The sequence below is a fragment of the Marmota monax genome, unplaced genomic scaffold (assembly GCF_021218885.2).
Source record: "Marmota monax isolate L192 unplaced genomic scaffold, Marmota_monax_Labrador192_F-V1.1 WCK01_AAM20220418_F8-fsc00062, whole genome shotgun sequence".
NCBI classification, from domain to species: Eukaryota; Metazoa; Chordata; class Mammalia; order Rodentia; family Sciuridae; genus Marmota; species Marmota monax.
In genome coordinates, this window is record NW_026695221.1 from 6,801,590 (window position 1) to 6,818,403 (window position 16,814).

The window sequence follows — 16,814 nt, forward strand, 5'->3', positions numbered from 1 at the left end:
TGAAAAAGTCCAGGAAGAAACTGCAGGCCAGTGTGGCTGTGTGCAGAGGGAGGTCTCTCTCTCAATCCTTTCTCTGTAGCTTTTCAAAAGTCCTGAGTGGGATTCTCTGGCCCTATGACCTACCAGCTCCCCGCCTTGGACTTTTTTTTTTTAAATAAACAGAGGTATTAGAAGACTGGGCCATCCTAAGGGAGTGGAGAGTGGTCCTCCCTGAGCTCTTTGCAATCAGGGGCACTGCAGTACTCAGGGAAGGTCCAAGTCAGACTCTCTTAACCAGTGACTACCCTTGGCCTTTGGAGTAGAGACATGGTCACCAGCACCGTGTGGTGGTGGCCACTCAGCTTTATCCAGCCCACCACCAATGTGTGTCTTGGTCTTGGAAAGGTCACCCTGGTAACTCTCCACCATAGAGAGACCTCCCAAATAGAAAGTGACTCCTCTGATTATTTTTCCATAAGTGGCACAGTACAGTCAGCCCTCTGGATCCACAGATTCTGAGCCTGCAGATCCAACTGATCAAGGATCCAACCAACTGTGGATTAAAGTATGAAAAAAACCAATTACATCTGTGCTGAATATACACAGACTCTTTTCTTGTCATTATTTGCTAAACAATGCAGTATAACACCTGTTTACATAGCATTTACATTGTTTTAGATATTATGAGCAATCTAGAGTTGTTTTAAAGTATATAGGAAGATATGCTTAAGTTCTGTAGAATTGTAACATAATTTTATATATAAGGGACTTGAGCACCATGGCAGTCCTGTACCCAATCCCCTTTGGAAACCCAGAAATAAAAGTATAGGGACTCCTGCCTGTCATGGTAGCCTTTATGGAAGGCTCATCATGCTCACTGGACATGGTGTCACTGGGAGCCAGAGCAGTGGGAAAAAAAAAAGAAATTGCAAAATTCCTCATGGCAGCTTGAGTAACTTGGGCCTTGATCTCAAGTACCTGGAGATATCAGCTGGCAGCTCTTGAAATGAACTTATTTAATGGCAGAACTTTGCCACAGAACAGGCAGCATTGTGAGCAGGATGTACAGCACTACCAGGAAACATAATTTTAGCCATTCCTTCATTCATTCTTTGGACAAGCCATCTCTTTTGGCAGCCTGGGGCTCCAGGAACTTTGGAGGCCACAATGATGACCTGGAGGTGAATCCATCTCCTGGAATTAGCAAACATGCCATGTGAGCACAGACATAAAAATATATTTTTATATAAAAAATATTAAAATATGTATATATTTTTATTTACCTTTTGTAAACAAAACAAATTAAAACAAAAATCACCTTTACCTCAACAGGAATCACCCAGACCATTAGTAGGATCATGGTATTTAGAATGAAGGGTGTGATGGCCCTGTTCCACTTGGGCTGGTGGAAGTGCACCTCTGCGGGTGTTGGGCCTCAAAGGCCAGATTTTAAAGAAGATGTTTGGGAGAGTGTTGTTGAGGGAAAAGGCACAGGAAAAGGCAGAAGTGACTTCTAAATTCCCTTTCCGTTCAGAGAGTTTGTGAAGCTATGCATTGCTATTTCCATTCCAAGAGGGCAACTGCCTGGGGAGATGGGGGTGCAAAGTTTTTCAGAACGCCAGGCTGGCATCAATAACACTGGAACGGTCAAGTTCACAGAGTTAGTGCCTGAACTTGGCGATGCCAGGATCCTTTGTGAAGGGCATGCAAGGTCCTCCAAGGCTGATCATGCTAAGCCTATGCCCTTGACTCTAAAATAAGGATTAAAAAAAATACCTCTGTATCTTTCCCAGCAGAAGAGATCCAGGTAAAAGAGTAACATTAAGATGTCTGTGAACTGCAGAGTGGAGAATAGCTAATCATCGTTATTTAAGCATCTCACCACCATGCTCCACTCCTTTGTGTCTCATGAGAAAAGTTACCACAAGGCAGTCCCTCAGCAGAGAACTCAGTGGAGAAACACAACATAGATCCCAGGAGTCTGACTCCCATTTTTCTTGAACTCCAGGGTATATGTTTTCCTTTTGCCTTCAGACAGTCTGAAGGCCTGCAGGGTTAAAAATGCATGGCCTGGGGGTAGTTCATTCCTAGAAGGGGGCTATCCAATCCAATCCACTTGGCACAAAGGGAGGAGCCTACAGCAATCAGGAGATGAAAAAATACAACTGCTGCTTGGTATTGATGTAGGGAACTGCCTAAAATCTATTGCTTCAGGGAAGTGCATAAAATCTATTGGTCTCTGGGGCATTTCTGTAAGGCAAGAAGCTGCAAGGCGCTGCTAAGAGATGGCATCTTTTTCTAGAAAGTCTGGCAGTGGGAAATGAGGCCAAGTTTGCAGGCTCCTGCACTTCCTCTTCCTTGTTTAAGTGCTCTTTATGATTGGCATGAGTGGCAGGGGCTCATAAATACCATGTTGTCAGTTTCTGTGTGTAAGGACTGGGCCTGTGGGATGTGCCCCCAAAATGTCCTAGCAAAGGAAAGATTTCAAATCTGTCAAAAATGGACTAAAGATGTCAAAATAGGAAATAAAATCTGTAAATATAAAATTCTGGGTGCATCATGACAAAATTCCTCAAGACAGAAAATAGAAAACAAAGAAAAATGGTTAGCATCAGCTTATGGAGACAACCACTGCTACTGCATTCCAGGACTTTCTCCTCTCCTCAGAAGGACACAACAGGGCCTATGACTAGGGATCTCAAAAGTAAGAACCCATGGGTGCAGGGAGTCCCTCCACCATCTTGTCCATGCCTGCTCTTCTGCCTCATCTATCAGCACTTCTTCTTTTGAACTGCCATTCCTTACTGCGCTATTCTAGTTTTGCACTCTGACCCATTGCTGCTTCTCCCACTCGCCACCTTCCAAGACTACCTGTTGTAATTCTTGCCTTCTATAGTGCCCAGTCTGAATATGATGGACTCCCAGTTTTCCAGCCCAAACCAACTTCCTCTTTCTATGTATGCACCACACTTCCTGTGCACTTACACCTTATTTTGTTTGTACTCTCTTCTCCTCTATAAAATGTTAAACTCTTGAAGGGCAAAGCCCATGTTGTACTCATCTTTGCAACTCCCAAAGTGGTTATCATGATGTCTTTTATTTAGTAAGGCCCTCAACAAATTCTGGACTAACCAAATGTAATCATCAAAATCCTCCCTTCATGTGATCCTACCTATTTTTAAAAAGCCCCTTAACCTAGAATTTCCCACAAGGTGATATGCTTTCATCTTCAATGGCTAACAGTATTTTAGAGGGAAAGCATTTCATTTTTTGCAAATGGCTTTCTCAAAACCTTTCAGTTGTGAAACATGTAGAGTAGCAATGTTCTTTCCTTCCTATCATCTCAGTAGATTATCTGATTATCTTCAGATTTTACTCTCACCCCTGACTAAATACTGGCTCCCAGGATAATCAAGCTCAAGGATGAAAGAACCTATTCCAACAGAGTCCCTCTGTCCTATCCCACTTAGGAGTGGGGAGGCCTGTGGGTGATGTGTTTTGCCCACAGTGGAATCTCCATTGCTGCTCTCCCTAAATCAAAGAAGGGACACTCACAGTGGCGGTCACCATCCATAGGCAGCCTGGGAAATCTTGTTACAAATGGGAGACAGATTGTAAATTTGTATCTAGATGAAATAAAGATTTCAACTCTGTCTAACTGCGCTTGAATATGAATTGAATATGTCAATATGACAGTTTTGCAAAGTGCATGATACTGTGGTGATGAAGTCACACATCAGTAAGTCTTGCTATGCATGTTGCTTGGCTTTTCCTGTCTGACTGTAGGGCATGTGGCTGCCAGAGATGTTTCCCACATCTCTGGGAACCTCTCTCTCTCAGCGAGAGTTAAATAGAAAAAAAAATCACACCTATATGATCCAAATACTGAGCATCAGCTTTGGCACTACGTTTCTGAAAAAGGGCTTTACCTTCAGGCCAACTTTAGAAGGGTCATATGGGAGAAAATGGGGTGAGATGCCCAAAGATGAGTAATGATAGCAGCAGTAAATTGAGGATTTGTCCAACTTTCTATCTACCCAAAAGCATATAAAGACACTCTGAGTTAGTTATGGAAACATTTTTACCTGGGGAAGGATGGTGACAGCTTCCTGGGATCTAGGAGTTTTGATTCAAGGGAGGTCAGAGGTTCCTTCTAAATGACAGATGTATTAGTTAGCATTCCAATGCTGAAACAAAATATCTAAGAAAAACAAACTTAAAGGAAGAAAGTTTTATTTTGGCTCATGATTTCAAAGGTTTTATTTCATAGCTAACTGGTTCCATAGCGTTTAGGTCTGTGTTGAAGCAGAGTATCAGTATGGTGGAGCAGAGCTGCTCACCTCATGGCAGTGGGGAAGCAGAGATGAGAGACACAGAAAGGAGTTGGGGACAAATATGCCATTCTAGGGCATGCCAGAAATGACTACTTCCTCCAAAGAGGCTCCACCTCCTCCAGTTTCTACCACCTCCAAATAGTCCATTCAATTATGAACCCATCAATGATCCATTAATGAGATCAGAGCCCTCATGAGCCACCTACTTCCCCAAATCCCCACCTCTGAACATTGCTACATTAGGGACCAAACACATGAGCCTTTGTGGGACATTCCAGATCTAAACCATAACAATAGAGATTCACTGTCTCTGTACTTGCTCCATTTTGCTTAAAAGCATTCTAAATTCTTCAAAGACAAAAAGAAATTGTGCTTTTCAAATTTATTCCATTTTTATTACAGTAGTATATGTACAAAGTTTGAAAATGCTCTCATTTGCCCCATTCATATGACAGTTCCCTTCTTTCCATCCTCCCTATATAGCTATATAAAAAATGTGTTGGATCAATACTTAATGTTTATTATTATTAAGACTCAATAAATAGTGTTCATAGCTGAATCAAGTTAGTGCCCGATAAATATATTTTCTTCCCTTTATACATATTCATATTTAGTGAGGTTAACAGTTTTCTCATTTACCTAGTTCTCTGTGCATCTATTATTGACTCATTGTGGAAATCTTCAAAACCATAAATCTCCTTTTAACATCATCATTGGCAACTTGATCTATCCCATTGTCCCTGAGAGGCAGCCCCTCCTCTGTACTGGCTGTCCTCAGGGCTGGCTGGGCATATGTCTTCTGAGGTGGTCCTTCCTCATCATGTAAGCAAGCCTCTTTGCTTCTCACCTGTATTGGGGTCCATATATCTGGGATTTCTTGTATCCCATTTTCTGGGTTTGGCAGAGGCATCTTCTAGTAATTTCCTAGAAGAGATAACATTTGAATCTTGTATCTCTGAAATTGTCTTTGATCTACCTGCACATTTGTTGAGGGTTTAAATTATGTATAGAATCAGTTTTCCTCACAATATCAGTTTAGAATTCCTCCAGTGGTTTTTGTAGTATCTTGTGTTGCTCCTGGGGATTCAGAAGCCCTTTGAGTTCATAATTGTTCCTAATAATTTGTGTGCAATATATATCTCTTGCTTTATCTCCAATGTTTTGAAATTTCATAAAATTTCTTTGAAGTGGGTGTTTTAAACTTTTTGGTTGTTTTTCTGGGTTCTTAGTGGACCCTTTCAATTTAGAATTCATGGATTTTAGTTCTGAGGATGACAACATTTGTTCCCTCTGTCTTTCCAGTAATTCTGGAACTTGTAAGGACTATACTGGGTCCTCCAGGAAACAGGTGCCAGAGCAGGATGAAAGGACTTTGTGAAGGAGGATGACTGTGATTGGATACTGGGTGGGACCTAGGAAACATTGGGGAATGGGGCAGCAAGTCTGAATCCTATGAAAAAGAGAGGGAAAGGAGGAAGGTTGGAGAGAATACCTTCTAGTAGATTGCCATCCCTGAGCTAAATCAAACTGTCTGATAGTCTCATCTCTCCCAGAAACTGGCCTAACATGGTCCCCCTGCCTCACTCAGTGGCTGGGAGCAGCCTACAGGAGTATGATCTTGGAAGAGAGGCTGAGAAGGGTTCCACTGGTTCCAGTTTGAGGTCAGCCTTTATCTGGATGCTAAGTATCTCCCATTTATCTTTTCTTTCTGTGCCGCATTTCTGTATCCCCTCTTTCTTATCATTGGTCCTTAAAAAAAATCCTGGAAAGTTTCTAGGCTTTTTACAATTATTTGTTTCTATTCTTTCTCATTTTGTAAATCTTTTTTTCCCCTAGCTTCCTGTTCTTGTTTCATGACTATAATATCATCTCTTCTGTGGAAAGATGTGTGGGTTTTAAAAAATTCATTTTACTACCTGATTTGTTTCTGTTTATTCCAGATTCCCTTTATATCTTTTTCTGGATTTTTCTCTTTTATGTTCTTTCCTCGATTGCCTAATGACCCTTGACTGCCTGCCATTTAAGAGAATGGCACCAACAAGCTCATTGGTAGTGGTGAGAGAGAGAGGCTACATTTGATCTTGCCAGATGGAGGGACCTTCAGGTATCAGAGGTCTTTCCTCTCTGCCCATTGAGTTTTCCCAGAGAGAACTTAGCCCTCCTCCTGCATGGCAATGGTCAGGCACCTACCTGAGGGCTGAGTAGAAGAAAGGAGCTCTGAGTATCCCATTTAAGGGATTCAGATTTTTACACAACCACCTTTGGTTTGCATTATTGGGCCTTGTCACCTCATATGTTTGTCACCTCATATGTTTGAAGTACCCAAATTCACACTCTTTCAGATTTTCTCCAGAGTAAACTTCAAATTTTGGAAACCTGTTTCCTATGAAGAATTTCAACTAACTTTCCTGTTTCAGGCCCAACACATCAGTCCTGGCTTCAGAGGTGCCTGGTCCCTTCTAATCCTCAGCTTTTAAGAGCTTGCAGCTTGCTCTTGGCGTATCTCTTCCTCCATGGGCCCTGGGTTCAGTTTTTGCAGCTCTGATCTCTTTAGTTGTTTTCCAGTTTCCTAAATTTTGTAAAAACCCCTTGACTGCTGTTGTCTCTTTTCATACTTTCTTTTTTGCGGATTTTTTCTATTTTGGGTTCCTTTCCTCCCATTTTTGTTGAAGAGCAAAAATAAATATGTATTTAGTCCCCCACGTTTTATCTTAAGATTCTTTCAAAATATTTCCCTGATTCCCAAAATGATGAGCCCAGGACTTTGTATAGAAAATATATGGTACCACAAAAATCTATAGTTAACATTTTTTTTTTAATTAACTGGAGCAAAAGCAGGAAAAATACTCAGATCTCTCTTCCTTCACTCATATCTTGTTCAGCTTGTCTATAATCACCGCTGTGAGGAAATATTTGAGGAATACGTCCTTATCACCATTAGGCTTGAATTTGAACCCCAGCTTGATCACACACTGAATATGTACCCAGAAGCAATTTTTTTGGTCGCTCCTGTTTGCACATTGGTTAAAATCCTGCACATTTCAAAAGTGACTAGGATGAGCCACTATGCTGTATGTAAATTCCTAGCACAGACCTGGAGCTCACTCCTTATGAATTTCCCCCCTTCCTCTTTCAGAACAGGAAGAACTTGCAGCTTTGCTGGGATTGGCTGTTCTCACCTGGGTTGTCCACCACACACCTCTCACTCCCCAGGACCCAGAATTTGGTTCTGCTTTGCAAAGTCCTGCCTGCTTTCCCTGCCCTCTCCCCCTGCACCTGCTCCAGGGGTCTTGTCCCCTAGAACCTGTCACATACTCTCTTCATTGTATGACTAGAAATGTCATGTTTCCCCCCAAATCAGACAGGCACTTCTAAGCCTTTTGGTTTAACAAAATGGTTCCTGTAGGAATTTTTGTCATGAATAAAACAATATTTTTTTGAAATGTTGCAAAATTCTTTAAGGAAAATAAAGAAAGTCACTCCCCCTACCTTAATCCCCCTACCTTCACCTCATGCAGAGGTGAAGAGACTCCAGGTGGATGCATAGGGATTCTCTCCCTGTCAGCATGCCAGTGTGGCCTGCCACAGGGGACCAGGATGACTGGGGGAGGGGAAAGGGAGAGGTGGAGGGGAAGAAGAGAGCCTTGTCCCTCACTTTGCCACCAACTGCTGCTCCAGAAAGGACCCAGCCTTTCTCTTTGACCATAGAGGTGATAAAGCAGCAGACAGGTTGGAACCTGAACAGATTTTCTCCATGAACACACAGGTAAGAGGAAAGATGAAGAAAACAATCACACTGGTTTTACAGAAGGCGAAACTATCCTTCAGGTCAAATGTCTTCACTTGCTCATTATCACCAAGATTTGTGGAATAGAAAGAATGCATCAGCCCTGCCCTCCCGGTTGCCTAGCAACAGGCCTCTTTTTCATTCCTGGCAGGTACAAAAGGGACTAGTTTTGAAGTGGTGGGGGGAGCATGTAGTAGGTGGGGGACAGAGGTAAGATCACTCCCTGGACTGCATAATAATGAGATATACAGATGTCATTGTGCAAGAGGTGTCCTGTGTTGCAAATGAATAAGGCAGTTCCAAAAGCATTTATCTTCCTCATTTGGTATCTATTCTGTACTGCCTCTGAGAAGTAAGGTTCACATTTGAGAGGTTGCTGTTTGTATGTGTATTTGCACATGCACAGTCATCAGCTGGATAACTGGGAGGATGAAAAGATCCCCACAGCTCACACTGGTAGGGGGAGGCAGGCGATCTAACTCCTGAGACTGCTGCTCTGGACATTGGATCATGAAAATCTTTTTCTGAGATATTCTGTGGGATCCCATTATCTGTTCCACTAACCTCTATGACAGTTCCCATCTGGCCTGAATAACTCAATAAGCAAGTCTAGGTCCTACAAGAAGGAGACATAAAGACAGCATTAAAAGTGCAAAGATTAAGGCCAAATGCCCAGGTGAGAGAAACTGGCAGGAAGCCAGAAGTAAATGTCACCCAGGTCTGACCCTGGATGAAGGAGAGAGGGAGGGCAGGTTGCAGGAATGTTCTAGACCTCTGATGAGTCTAAGGAAGATTTCACTTCCCCTGCAGAAGTTCTCTAGCCCAAATCACCCTTAGAAGAGCCCACCTCTCATGGAAGTGACTAGCTTAGCATCCTTCTGTGCTTGGTCACTTCAGAGTGCCATAGCTAGGACCCTTGAGCACTTACTCTCCTTGCATTTGGAGGTCTGCAGGGCGTATTCTGGTGGCCCCCACACCCAGACTGGGGAGGTGAACTGCTTGGAGAGGGAGTGGGGTTAATCTGGGGTTTGGGAGTATCCCGCTGGGTGGACTTGAGAGACCTGGAAAGGTAAGTAGAGAGTCATGCAGTGGGGTTTGAAAAAGGAAGTACTTTTGGAGAAAGGAATAAATCTAGGGACAGGTAGCAATGGTTGGGAACTGGCGTTTCCAGGAGGAGGACTTCTATGGAAAATAAAGTTGATATTTAGTACAAGCTTTAAATCTCTTCTCTTGTTGCTGCTTCCTGGTAAGTTCTCTTATAATCAATCAAACTTCACATGGGAAATGCTACTGTAGTGGTTTTTCTTCCACTTATTTCTTAGTTTGTGCTGCTATAATAACATAAGTGAGACTGAAAAATTTGTCAAACAATAGAAATTCATTTCTCACTGTTTTACAGACTGGAAAGTTCTAGAGGCTGGGAAGTCCAAGATCAAAGCAATTGCAGATTCTATGTTTGGTGAGCACTCAGTCTCTGTTTCAAGATGGTGCCTTAAACACTGAGTTTTCACATGGTGTAAAGCAGGGATGAGTGCTGTGTTTTTACAGCAGAAGGTAGTGAACTTACTCCATCAAAAAACATTTTATAAGGGTCCTAATACCATCCTTGAGGGCTGTTCTCTCTTGACTTATTTACCTCCCAAAGGCCCTACCACTTACAAGTTTTACGTTGTCAGTTGTTTCAACATTGAGACCATAGCAACCTACTATATATATATATATATATTTTTTTTTTTCTTCTCTTTAACAACTGGCTATATTTATAAGTGTTTGAAACTAGAATCTCCTTCTCCATGTAATTTTGCATCAATTTCCATTTTAACCTCACTGTGAACATCATGATGTATCCTTTCTCCTGTGGAAGGCAGTGGTGTCAGAATCCTCGGCATTTGGTCTCCAAGCTACATTGCCACTTGGATGTTTCTCCTGCTCTTTGCATCATTTCCCACTCTCGAGTAAAGGCTGGTATCTCCCATCATCAGAGAGGAAAGGAATGCCTGCCCACCATATTCACCCACTGCTGCTGCTGCATGTGAAATGGCAGCTTCCTAAGGACTATTTTCAGATGCTCTGGAGGGTAACCAGTCCTGAAGTACGCTGGTTTGTAGAGGACATTGTGGCCTGGGGAACAGTGGGAAGAGAGCCATTCAGAAGGGATAGAAGATGAAAACTCCTTTGTCCCAGTAGGAACTATGGGGAGATGACTCTAGGGAGTGGAGCACATTCAGTTTCAGCAATGTTTACTGACGGCAGGTGCATTGCCCACATCATCTCACTTACCTCCCACCAAGACTTCCCAGACTAGGCAAGAAGCTAGGTAATTTGCTCTGGGTAATGCAGTTGGTGGAACAGGGTCTCAACCCTGCCTGTCTACTGCAAAACCTGTGTTACAAAATTCTACATTGTCCTATGACTGGAGTGACAAATGAAGGGCCAATGGAGGCTAGGTCAGCCTGGCATTCTGGGATTGTTGACTTAGTCCCCAGGCAGGTAAGACTTTGGAGGGCTCCTCGAGGACCCCTGGTTCCTCACTTTGGAGCATCTAGCCCCTTGTGCGCACGTGCCCAATCTCAGGCATTTGATTTAGTCCCCATGAGCATGAGTGCAATGGCCCCCTGGTTCCAAACCTTGGCTCCATAAACAAATCTTTCTTAATTAGACTTGGCAGCTCAACACCTTTGGTGTATCTAGCCCATTTAACTGCCACGCCTACTCTTGTTGGATCCGGTTATAAAGTAAACTATGTTCTTTGAGAGCTGTTGAATACAGATGAGTCAACAGCCGGTCTGAGCTGACCCACAGACTCATAAAAACCAACAGGGCCCCAAGTACCCTCACCTGAGGCACCCAAACTCTTGGATCAAAAGTTCAAGAACTTGCTCACATCAAGGATCTGGCTGCTTCTTTGGGAATCAAGAAAATGAGGTTTTGTCTCTACATTTGCACTGGCAATCCACAAGGTAAGGGGAGAAATGCCTCATTGTCTCTTTATAGAAAACAGGAGTTAATGCTTGGGGAAACTCAGTCCTGTTTTCCTCATCTCAAATCTAGACAGACTTGTCCATCCACTCCCAGGGGATAAATGCAAGGTTTTAATTCATTCACCGGATGCTCCTGATCTGCTGGTTACACGTGATTATTAGCTCTGAGCTGCACCCTGCCTTCCCTGGGCCATTTCACAGCCCTGCAGATGGAAGGAAATTAAAATCTTTGGTTGCAACACACTTGGTTCCAAAGTCTTCTTGCAGCAGCCATGTGTATAGCTCTTCTATGTCTGATGGAGTACTTCCAGCATCTCTTGAGCCTTATTCATCTTTATAGTAGAGAATAAAAGAGTTAGTGGGGTCTAACATGGAGTTTTATCTGGAAAAGGCAAGTTAGTAAAACATTTGTTTACCTTCACTCCATTTCCTGACAGCACTTTATAGAATTTTGCACCATTTCAAGTGAATGCAGTTGGATTTCTCAACACTTGTTCAGCTTCCTAAATATTGTTGTGACAAATGCTTTGTGACAGTGATGTCAACAATTTCCCTATGCTCTGACAGGCATGGAGCTCCTTTTACAAATATCTATATCTTATAGATAGGGCATAGTTGCTCAAAAGAAGTTAATCTTTTGCATTTGGCAAATTAGAAAATCTGCAACTTTTTCAATTAGAAAAAATGGAGTTTCCCCCTTTGGTTGGGCATAGAAAATGGACCAAAATATAGTGGTTGGGTAAACAAGAGTTTGCTAGACACTTTTGTGTTGGAGGGGCAGCCCAGTCTCTGAGGGTTCCCTTTGGCCAAGGTCTCTACTTGCATTTCATTCCTCTACAGTGTTTTGTGTAAATATATTCTAAGTCCACTTCGGCTTTTAAAAGTCTAGTGGAGATGAGAGCACCTGGAAAAGTATGGCCATCAGAAAAGTCTTTTCTCTCTTGTGTTTGATAAGTCATGAAGATGAATTTCTTTCTGCTTAAGGAAGCAAACCAAGTTTAAGTGCAAGGCTGAACTTAAAAAGAAGCAGAGTATATGGACTGTTTGTGAAGGGTTTTTGGAACTTTGATACTATTGGTAGCTTTTGGGTTGCTCTGAGTTTCTAAAGAATTTTAACATAAGTTGCTTATAATAGCCAAGCATGCTTTCCTCTGGAGACCTGAGACTCAAAATTCTCCATGCATGACCCTTTACTTTTCTCTGCAAGATATTTTTCTGTACTAGGTCACAAACATACCCTGGACCTTTTCATGGCTCAGGGATTTCCCAAGGATTCAGCTGTGACTCACATGCTTTGCCTTTTCCTTGCCCTGTGGCATCCATGGATTGATGGCTTCCTAATTCCTTCTCATAGACTTCTCATAGAGCCCTCTCTGGAGCTGTTTATAGTCTCAGCAGCTTGATCCTGGATTTATTTAACTCCTCTTTGCTGTGCAATGTAAAATGCTGATGATGACTGTTGTCTTTCTTCTCTTCATTTTTGTCCTTCTCATTCATATTAATATTATGCATACTTTTTTCTTTGTTTGCCTTCTGACAAGCTTATAATAAACAAACACAATGTTCTTGGAGCTATGCTAGGTCCTAGGAAACTGAATGGCCTGGCAAATGCTTTTAATTGCTCACTGTGCTTTGCTGTGGTGATCTGACACTTGGAGTTGAGGGGTATGTGCCTGAAGGCCATGATGATGAGGGACTGCTACACAAGAGTGTAGTGGAGGGATAATTGCTAAATGCACAGGGCAGAGCTTTGTACTTGGCCTATAGAAGACTTCATGGACTCGTGATCCTAAAAGCCCTGGGCAGGCAGGATGGTACCCAGTGGGGACAGGAGTGGGTGATGAGCACACACAAAATGCAGGTGATAAAGGGCCCATGTGTGACACATGAGGAGCTCAGCAGTATCTGCAAGGCAGTGGGGGACCATGGTAAGATCCTAGTTACATGGTGGCAAGTTTGCTCATCTGTGAAGTGCAAGGTGGGCTGAGTAGGGTTAGACTGTTGCCAGGGAAACCAGGCAGAAGATCACCAAGAGGTAAAGATCTAGCCGCTGATTGGCTGTGGAAGGGGACAGGTGAGGATAAAGTGGAGCCTGAGATGCGGCAATGTCCCCAGTGTTCACATGATGAATGTACTTTGAATGGCAAAGAGCATTTTCTTTTCATTTAACCCTCACGTGACCATGGTGCCCTAAGAGAGATAAGCTAGTATGCTCCCTAGATGTTACGATAGTGAGGGTTATGTAGGGAAGGGAACTGGCTTCTCAAATGCCTCCTCCTCTTTTCCACACCAATGAAATGCACTCATGTTACAGGATAAGGTGAGGCTTCAGCACAGTGACATGTCTCAGCCTGAGTCTTTTACCCCTGGGTGCTTGGGTCTTACATGAGGCATTGTCTTGGATCTGTAGTCAATCTTATTTATGAATCTATGCTAAACCACAGTGTCACCCCTGCTGTAGGAGTCAGGGCAAAGAATGTGTTGCTCCTTAATATGGTAGCCTAGAGCCAAGATAGTCAGCAATAATAACTGAGTTGCTGAAAGCAGAACCCCCTGTAAACTGTTTCTGCTCCTACCATTCAGTGCCCGGTTGTTGCCCTGCCTAAGGTTAGACTCTGGGCTGAGTCTTTCCTGGGGATCACTGAGCAGCCACACTTCTCAGTCCCCCTCAGCAGGGAGGTAAAGGGAAATTGATTCTGCCTTCTGAGTTTTCCTCACCTGGCTGCAGGGAACCTGATGGTGCTCATGAGGCAGACCCATGAACCTGGAGGCTGCCGCACCTGGGGAACACTGTCTCGGCACTTCCTGACCTTTGAGACTGAGGGGATCATCTTCTTGGGACACATAACACTCCCTCAGTGTGCCCTGTTTGAGAGACTCTGGCCCAAGACACACAGGTAGTACACGGAAGAGCTGGGATTCAGACTTGGATCTATCTGACTCAATCCACCCCTTCTTCCTTCACTTTGCAAGTGGGGTTATAGGCCTTGAAATACATGGTGAGGCCCTCCAGTCCAGAGTGTCTGGAAAAATAACCATAGTTTAATTCCTGATGGACTTCAGGCTAGCCACTGTAAGGCAACCTTTGTCCCTAGAGCTTAACTGACTTTTGAGGTTCTGACAGCGACGCAGAATGATTCCAGCATAGGTTATGTAAAACCCGAGGAGAATATGCCAGAATAAGCATCATGTGGCGAGCTCAAGTCACTACTGAATGAATTATTAGCACAGAGATCAACAAATTCCCCCAATAGCTAATTTGGGATCATTGGACAGGATGATTGACTTTAATGGCTTCTTTGGATATTCACTGCCTTCTCTTTTTCCCTATATTGGCTGGGCTTTTTCAGAGGTAGAAGTGATAGGGTAACAAAGCACAGGGACCATATACCTTCATTTAAAAAAAACTAGATTTATTTTTACAAATAAGAAGACCATTTCTACTTTACAGATTGGGAAAAGAAAGTACAAAACTCTGCAGATGTAGCTTAAGCCAAAGGTGAAGAGAAAAGAAGCCTAGGTCTTCCCAGTCTGCCTCCTGGAATAGAAACGATTCATGAATGATATTAGCTCTGCTCTGAAAGAGCGAAATGGTTGGCTGGATTTTGTGTTTCAGAAATCTTCGTGAACAAATAGGAATGTGGAAATTGGGGAAGTAAAACAGAATTCAAAGAAATAAGAATCTTCATTTTAAAAAATGCAGGGAATTTATGTGGAAATGTATGGAGGTAGATCCTTAGAAAAGTTAATAGTAAACAAAAAGTAATCTTTAGGGTAAAGAGGGCCAAGGGGTCCTAGGAGTGCTGGGTGCACTTGCTCCAGCTAGGATGGTCCTAAGCCATCCTTGCTGAGATGTTCAGGGAGAGTATTGGGCATCTTTCCATTGCCTTGTCAGAATCTTCTAACAAAGAAGAAAAGGAACAATGCACACACACACACACAGAGAGATACACAAACACACACAACTCCTAAATTCTTTTCAAACAAAAAGGAAGAAGAAACCCACTATGGTGCAGAAATAGGCAATTTGAAAAGCATCAAGAATCCAAAGATGCTCTGCCCCAAGTAGCTCAAAAACTCCTATAAGAGCTCTAGCTGTCAAATACAAAACCCAACCCAACATCACCCCATTAAAAAACATAGCACTGAAATGCTCATTTTAAACAATCGTTGAGTCCCCCTCATCCATTGTACAAAGGAAGAAAACAGAGGCCCATAGGAGACAGTGACTTGCTCAAAGATCTGAATCTGAATTAACATTTCTCCTAACAACATGCTCTTACTCAAAGGAGTTTGTTGTTATTTTCCTGAAATGTTTTCCCAGGATGCAACAGAATCCATCTTGGCCCATGTGCATCTGCCCTGTGCTGTGTCCTGTGGGTAGGGTGCTTTGTAAACATTGCTTTCTGGTTAGATACATGTGAACCACCTTTACTTCTAAGAGAAGATTCTTTCTGAATATTCTGACATACAAGCCAGAATTTTCCATCTAGTCAGAAATTTCCAGTGTCCATGACTTTTCATCTCCATTTGCACAAACTTGTTTTTTGGCTTAGATTCAGGAATTGTAGTTACTGGGGTATGTCAATATGCAACTTTATCCTCTGAGAAATGATTTAAATATACAACACAACCCAGTTGAAAGCAACAGGTTAATATGGCCTTTGCAGAATTAGAACAACCAAAGTTCTCAGGTGACTACCCCTAAGGGAAGTCTCATGGTTCGTTACCCTTGATGAAATTCTTGGGAGCTTTCTGGCTCTTTCCAGATCTGCCATTTGTCCTTGGGAAGCCCAACAGAACTTGGAAACTATGAATCACTGCTGTTAGCTTCTCACAGGAAAAGACTCCATGATGAGATATTCAGGGAGATAAGAGTGACCCCCATCCCATGCTTGGAGGCACAGTCAACCATTTCAGGGTCCTGGGTATTTTGATGCTATTAGGGTGTTGGACTGCTGATGAATTATGCATGAAATATAGAGAGCTTGAATCTGGTTCAGAGATAAGGCACAGGCATGGTCATAGGATCACAGTAGAAGACCTCTGAGAAGCCCATGCCATGCTGGTTTGTGTAGAGTGTGAATACAGTCCCTGCTCTGCCAAAGTGTCGGTCTCATTGGGAGGACAGATGTCATGACAAGCATGAGTCTGTTATGTTGCCCAGCAGAAAGGTCTGACTAAGTGCGTTCTACCTGACTGGGACTTCCCACCCAATCTATTGGTAGGACAGGCCCAGAAAAAAAAGGTTTGTCTTCTTCCATAATTTCTCTAGCCCCTTAAGTGGACAGGAGAAGACAAGTTACAAGAAATCCTAACTCAGAATGCTCATTTGGAACAGGTCTGAGAATCCCTTTAGATTTAGGAGCTCTTCACACTCTGGGCCTTGCCCAAATCAATTGTGTACAAGAATCAAGGTCACACTCAGCTAGTGCAGGTGCTCACCACTGTCAAGAGACAGACTGAGTGAAGTCCACCAGGGAAAGAAGCTACTGACAAGTAGAGAGAGATGTGCACAGAATTTGGATTTTAATCTCCTTATTAATGTGTGCACGGGTGTTTCACAGTTAATGGTGGTGTGTGCAGATGCGAATTTCTACAAATTCCATTTTCAAATAGATGCCCCTATATTGTAACTTGATAAACCCCTCATAAATTGGTAATATGATAAGTTGAAAATGCATCTCACTCAGCTGACCTACAGAAGAGCCTGGCTCAGCAATGCAGTGCACT

The 16,814-nt window shown here is 42.9% G+C and overlaps 1 protein-coding gene and 1 long non-coding RNA gene across 4 annotated transcripts in view; one reads left to right on the forward strand and one right to left on the reverse strand.

Moving 5' to 3' along the window:
- Positions 1-344: 344 nt before the first annotated feature.
- LOC124085238 (uncharacterized) overlaps positions 345-16,814 on the reverse strand; it is a 54,660-nt gene continuing 38,190 nt past the window's right edge. Inside the window, exons 2-4 of the long non-coding RNA XR_006849376.2 lie at positions 5,161-5,237; positions 4,065-4,132; positions 345-1,173 (exon numbers count right to left, since the gene is read on the reverse strand). This is a non-coding gene — a long non-coding RNA (uncharacterized LOC124085238). The remainder of the gene's footprint in view (positions 1,174-4,064; positions 4,133-5,160; positions 5,238-16,814) is intronic.
- Positions 10,857-16,814, forward strand: part of Kcnj1 (potassium inwardly rectifying channel subfamily J member 1) — a 29,526-nt gene continuing 23,568 nt past the window's right edge. For all 3 annotated transcript variants that reach the window (XM_046432791.2, XM_046432793.2, XM_046432794.2), the window contains exon 1: positions 10,857-11,060. The gene's annotated coding sequence lies outside the window, so the exon portion shown is untranslated. The remainder of the gene's footprint in view (positions 11,061-16,814) is intronic.